This window comes from Trifolium pratense, linkage group LG4 (assembly GCF_020283565.1).
Source record: "Trifolium pratense cultivar HEN17-A07 linkage group LG4, ARS_RC_1.1, whole genome shotgun sequence".
Taxonomy (NCBI): Eukaryota; Viridiplantae; Streptophyta; class Magnoliopsida; order Fabales; family Fabaceae; genus Trifolium; species Trifolium pratense.
The window spans coordinates 58,687,985-58,694,686 of record NC_060062.1 but is presented as its reverse complement, the minus strand read 5'-3'; the positions used below and the strand labels follow the sequence as shown (position 1 = coordinate 58,694,686).

Sequence of the window (6,702 nt, the reverse complement as noted above, 5' to 3'; positions counted from 1 at the left end):
ACTTGTCTGTTGTAGACAGATGTTGTTACCGGTGCGCCAACACTTGTCTATAAACAGAGCAAATAACATAAAACAATCCAAACAGTAAAGTAAATAACACACAAGAGTTGTTAACCCAGTTCAGCCTAAAGCCTACTCAGGGGGATACCAATCCAGGAATGAAGTCCACTATCAGCAGTATTACTTCGAAGTTAAACTCACCCGTTTACAACTTCTCACTTAATCACTACCCAATGACACTTCTACTAGGAACTCCTAGATATGAGACCCCGTCCCAATTCCCACCTTAACAACACAGACAGCGTTGTTATTCAATTCAACGATCACAACAGGTGGAGACACACTCCTACGAAACTAGGATTCACTCTTGCATAAAAGCTTGCGAGCAAACCACACAACACACTAGAACAATCTCCGTACTTCAAAGCTTAGGAGAAGTTCACACTTACAACTCAATAACACTCAGGTCCTAAGCTTGCATCAATGAGACACAAGAAAGGCTCACAATTAACACTCTAAAATCCCTAAAACACACGCTTTGTAAGACTCGATTTTAGATGCTTGAAACCATATGCTTGTCTTCGTATTTATAGTAGTAGAATGACTTGGGCTTCAAGACAAAATTAGGGCTTCTAGAATTGCGGGCAGCAGTGATATATTTTTTTAAAACAATAGTTATATTTTTGAAACGCAAAAATATATTTTCCAAAAATATAATTCCTTTGGAAAATAAAACTAGGGTTTGGCTGCCTCCTGAAACACATTAAACACGTGCGCCTTCCTCTGTAAGAAACCTTGAAACAATTCTTCAAACAGATCTTCAAAAGATTGAGTAGAAATTTAAACCCGCTAGCTGGCGCACACAGATACACAGACAGGTGTTGTTCCAAAGTGTACCAACATTTGTCACAACACTTGGGGTCAGCACATATGTCTCAACACTTGGCTCAAATATGTTTTTGCAAAATGTAGCCAATCATACAAAAACCCAACAATCTCCCCCTTTGGCAAATTTTGGCTAAAACAATATTAGACCAGTATATAGAGAGATACAGTATTACCTTTCCTTCGAGTCGACATGATCACACAACTAAGAAAGAAAGTAACACATAATAAAAACTACTTCCAAGAGAGGTAAGTAACATCAGAGGCAATGCAACAGCGGAATCAAAACAACTAGGCCTCATGGAACAACACAGGGGAGAAATAAACTCCCATAGCAGATGCTAAGAAGTAGGAGAAATAAACTCCTAATAGTTTAACGCGCATCCACTCATCATAAGAACAACAGGGAAAAATAAATTCCCATGAACTTCTGAGAAAAATAAATTCTCATTCATAATGGATAGTGGACTCATTAGTCAGGTGCCATAACACTTGGCACAATGTAAGACCTCGAATTTCCACAAGCTTATTTACGTATTTTATCGTTTAAATATATGTTATTAATCGTTAAAAATAATTATGTGCTTGGTGAAATTATATGTTGTTGAGTCTTGGCGCAAGTTGATTTATGTTGTTTGGTTGAAGTATGAACAGATATGTGTCTTTTTGACCCCTTTGCGTTTTGAATTGGTTTTTATGGCCAACATGAGAGTTGTAGCCCTTTTTGCTTGGTTTTTCGCGTAGGTTTCGATTTCGAGAGTCGTTTGTTGTTGAGAGTCTTACCTTGTATCGTAGGTTGGTTTGGGAACCTTGAGTTTTGGTAGGTTGGATTCGCGTTTCGTTTAGTTAGTTCGAGTATCGTCGATTAACGACATTATTTGCTGAGATCGTGTCTGTTTCTCGCTCGAGTGTCAGAATTGTTTGGGGTTTGTTTTGTTGGTCTTCTTTTGAGAGAGCGAACGTTCCTGTGTTTTTAGAATTTCATTTTTCGCGTTAACCTATTTTCTTATAAAACGATCTAAAATTTGTCCGACGTTCCGAAATCTTTCGAACTCGGAATTCTTTTAAAATTTAACCCGAAGTTTTATATATCGGCGTGAGTTAGGAAATGTCTTTAAAATATTTTTAAGAGTTAGGGTTGAGAATCACAGTCGAGGAAAAATATTTCGAGTAACTTTTCGTAAACCATTTTTAACGGACATTTAAATTCTTAATTTTCTTATTTCGCGACTTTTGTCCGTGAGCGTAACGCGACTCGTCTGTGGAGGGTTTTAATCTCTAAACTTTATGAGAATATCTTTGTCAAAAAAGTAAAAGATCTAATGGTGAGGATTCAATTTGCTTTTTGATCCAATGGCTAGGGAATGCCTAGGCTTTACTTGTGAAGGAAGGTCACATTGCTTTTTGTACTTAGCCAAAATCAAAAGATCACTTTTTCTTTCTCCTTTCTTCTTCTCTTTGCCGTGGCTTCTCCTCTCTTAAACCCCATCTTCATAAATTTTTCCTTTCCACCATTTTCATTGAAGATCAAGCTTGCTTTCCATTAGTTCTTTGCTAGCTTACTTCCTTCTTGAGGTATATCATTCTTTCTCTTCATTTCACTAGTTTTTCTCATGATTTTTTCTTAACTCTAAACTCTATGAAAAATTTCTTAACTTGTGAAAAAGAGTTTTAATCCATGGAAAAGCTTCATTGTTGTTAAACTAACATGGATTAGGCTTTGTTTCTCTTGATTCCTTTAGCTATTGAATTTTTCATGGATTTCTCTCTAGTCTAGGGTTTTTCGAAAATTCTCTTGATCAATGAGTAGTCTAATGCCATTTTGTGCATAGGAGAGAAGTGTTTAGAATGTGTTTGTGAGCTAGAAAACATTGTCAAAAATCATTTGTGAGAAAAATAAATTTTTTTGTCATAAAACACTTAGTGAATTTTATGAAAATTTCATGAATTTTGGGTGTGTTTGGAAAATGTTTTGGGTATGCAAGAAAATTATCTTAAGGGCTAGGTGATCAAGGCTATGGTTTTAAAAATGAAAATTTGTGGGAGAATGCCTTGATTTCTCAATTCTGGACAAACTGTGCAGGGGCATTTTCGTCCATTTAAAATTGTTCCAGTTCCAAAAAAACTTAACCATTTGATCCGTCTTTTCGAGACGAAGAGTTTGGCGTATGGTTCGTCTCGATTGGACAAGAATTGAATGTGTTATGGTCATTTTAGTTTGAAAACTATTTGGTCGAAAATTGTGTTTAAAAGAGTTTTACTTGAATTGGTGATCAATTAGGGAGGTCTCGAAAACACTATCCGAGAGTGTTAGAACGTATCCTTAGAACCCCTTTCGATTGTGTAGAATAGGTTCGTTCCTTTGGTTTTGTCGGAGAGTGACTTATGGTATTATGTGTATTATTTTAGGAAACGAGTAACGGTGTTTAATTGCGCGTTCGATTGTGTGATTGGAAACTTTTGCCGAGGTAAGGGCATCTTCTATCCATGACTTTAAATTATGTCAAAAGCCATGAAATATTTGATGTTTGAATTTGTTTGAAATGCATGTGAAATGTATTCATTTTTGGATGGTTTGTAGGGTTGCATTAGCATATGATGTGAAGTTATATGTTCATGCATTCATTGGTAGACATGTGCGTACAGTGAATGGCGTTACTAAATGTCTTTTGTATTTTTGAGTATTAGACTCGTAACGCACAGTGAATGACGTTACACAAGAGTCTCTTATCTATTTATTTTAGTAAGCTTGTGATGTACAGTGAATGGCATTACTAGAATGTTTACGACTCCCTGCGGTGAGGTTAATTTCCGGAAATCATGCATGTGACGTACAGTGAATGGCGTCACGGTGACGTACAGTGAATGGCGTCCCAGTGGTGCACAGTGAATGACACCACCATTCATTAGAGTTTTGCATTAGGCTATGTGCGCATTTTATTTATTATGCTTGTGTGCGACTTTGTGGTAATTGCCCAATATTTGTATACATGTTAATTGCTCAATACTTGTATTTATGTTAAATGCTATTTGCCTATTTGTTACTGTTGGTGACCCTTACTTTTGCATGTATACATCGCGGGCTCCTCCCACCCCTAGATGACATTCATGAGCGTGGTGCCGTCGGCCACGAGGATGAGATTGATTTGGAGCGCTCTTAGGATTGTGGTGTTTGTGATGAGACGTTCTCCACCACATCCATTTGATCAGACCTAGAGTCTTAGTTCATTTTGCTTACGTATCTAGTTTATTTTGAGATGTAGTACTTTGACAGACTATTATACTTATGGTGCCTTAGTGGCCTTGCGATACATTAGGTTCACGTAACCGTCTTTGTGGTTCGTGAACTAATTGTATCCCTTTTGATATGTATATTATTCAGGTGAACACTTGCTTCTCGTAAGCCCTATATATATATATGATGGTTGGTTGTATATTATATTTTGTCTTGTGTAATTTAATTTCTTGAGCCGATTTCGAGTTACGCGCACTCTGATAAATTTTTAAAAGGCGTGTTTTATTTCAAAAAAAAAATATGCCCTTGTTTGCTTCCGCATTGTTTTTATTCGAAAAATCGGGCTGTAACACACAACATTTGTCATCAAATACATTCAGGCGATCAAGAGATAATATCACACACACTCCCCCTGAATTTATGCATACAAACATCAGATAGAGAAAGAATATTCACCACTCTCCCTTAGCGCATGCGTATTACTCACACTCCCCCTCAATACGAGCATACGAACATTAGCACAGAAACAGTCACCAGATGTGAGAACATCTGTCCACACACTTGTCACACACACACACTACTCCCCCTTTTTAGCCACAATTTAGACAAACATCATGCATAGTAAATCATAGGGTAGCAGACAATAGAAGTGTCAGGGTGCAATTATTACAGACCATAAAGCACACATAGGTGCGAGAAATCCAGGGCCTTGCCCATAAAAGAACAACAAAGAAACACCAAAAGTACATCAGAAAAATATAAGGAAACATCATAAATCATATGGATGAACTTTCATCAGAGTCCTCCATCACATCCTCAGTGTCATCATCAGAGCCACTAGTTCCTTGCCCTTCTAGTCCATCAGGCTCACCCTCAGCAGTCTCAGCAGCCTCCTCAGCCTTGAGTGCCTCAATCACACGATCTATTTTCAATTTCCTGGCCTCAAGAGCTCTGCTGGTCTCGGTCAAATCAGCAATCATCTGCTTCCTAGAAAGAACACTAGTCTGGACAGATGTGCCAACACCTGCTGCAGCATTTGTCCCATCCAGCAGTCTCTGCTCAATAACCAACACCCCTTTCCTTTTACAAGGAACATCAGTACTTCTCAGAATATCTGGGTGTTGCTCAAGGATGATATTGCATAGCAGAGTAGGAAGAGCAACTGGTTTCTCAACAGCGTAGGTCAAAGCATGGCTTAAAGTTTCTTGAAAGAAATAAGATCCATAATCAAAGTTGGCCTTGGTACCCACAGCATAGATAAACTTTCCCAATCCTCTGGCCACATCACCTGAGTGGGTTGTAGGCACCCAATTATGTGCAACAATCCTATTCAGAACAGCATAAAATGGAGAGAGGGAAGTTGCAGCCAACTTAGCCTTGCTTGGCCATACCTTTATTCTTCCACCAGTGAGGACCTTGCAGACCTCATTGTCTGTGACTTTTAGAGGAGCCACTTCATCAGAATTTCTTTGCAAATATTGGTTGATCACAGTTGGTGAGAACTTAACACATTTACCACGAACAAATACCTGCCTGTATTCAGGACTTGCTGGATCATTACAGTTGTTAGCAACATTTATCAAAAATTCTTTAACAAGCCTGTCATAGCACTTGTCCAAACCACAGACAGTCTTCATCCTGCATACTCAAGAGCTTCAACAACACTAGTACATTCAAGAATATCAGCTTTCAAATTTCTTTCCAGAGCCAGCCTCCTATGATATACAAATTTCCATCTTGCAGACCCATTTTCCAGATGGAACGAAACATTATCTAATGGAGCATAGGGAACAGATTGGGGAACCTTCTTTCTTCCTACACTCTTCCTAGATGTGCTGCCAGATGCAGCAACATCTGTCTTTGGTTCAAAATCAGAATCACTATTTGGTGGAGCTTTTCTTTTCTTAGTTTCAGTTCTAGGAACCACTTTACTGACAGGTTTTGGCGGTCCATACAGAGGCTTTTTACCAGTATCTTTTCTAGCCTTAGAAGGTTTGGGTGTTTGGACAGGTGTGTTAGCAGTCTCTACACCTTTACCAGCCCTACTTCTAGTCCTCCTAGCCACACTAGCTTCAGAATTTGCAGGAATAGACTTTTCACTCACAGTTGTTTCATTAACAATTATAACCTCAGGATTTTCATTCATAGTCTTATCAAGAACAGTTTCTTTATCAGCATCCTTAGGTTGGGGACTCTCATCAGACTCAGAATAGTCCACCATATTTTCCTGTGCCAAAGATGTGGTAACATCTGGCACAACATTTGGCGCAGCGCCATGTGTTGCGACACTTGGCGCAACATGAGTCTCAGGAGCAGTTTTCTTGAGAGACTCATCAGCAACAGCATCATTGGTCTCAGTGGAAGCACCAATATTAGCATCAACAACAGTAGGGGGGTTAAGAACATTTTTCCCCAATTTTTCAGATACAGCAGGGTCCTTCAAACCTAGGGTTTCAGCAGGATTTGGAACATTAAGACCTAAATTAAGAGAATTCTTACCAGATGTGTCAACATTCTCTTCTGCAGGATTAATGACAGGTGTAGGAACATCACTCGATGGCAGTGGATCATTATATAGTTCA

The 6,702-nt window shown here is 38.6% G+C and overlaps 1 long non-coding RNA gene across 1 annotated transcript; it reads left to right on the top strand.

The window, feature by feature from the left end:
- Positions 1-2,303: 2,303 nt before the first annotated feature.
- Positions 2,304-4,318, top strand: LOC123923542. The gene is made up of 3 exons (XR_006814418.1): positions 2,304-2,460; positions 3,295-3,353; positions 3,985-4,318. It is a non-coding gene; the product is annotated as an uncharacterized LOC123923542 (long non-coding RNA).
- The last annotated feature ends 2,384 nt before the right edge of the window (positions 4,319-6,702 follow it).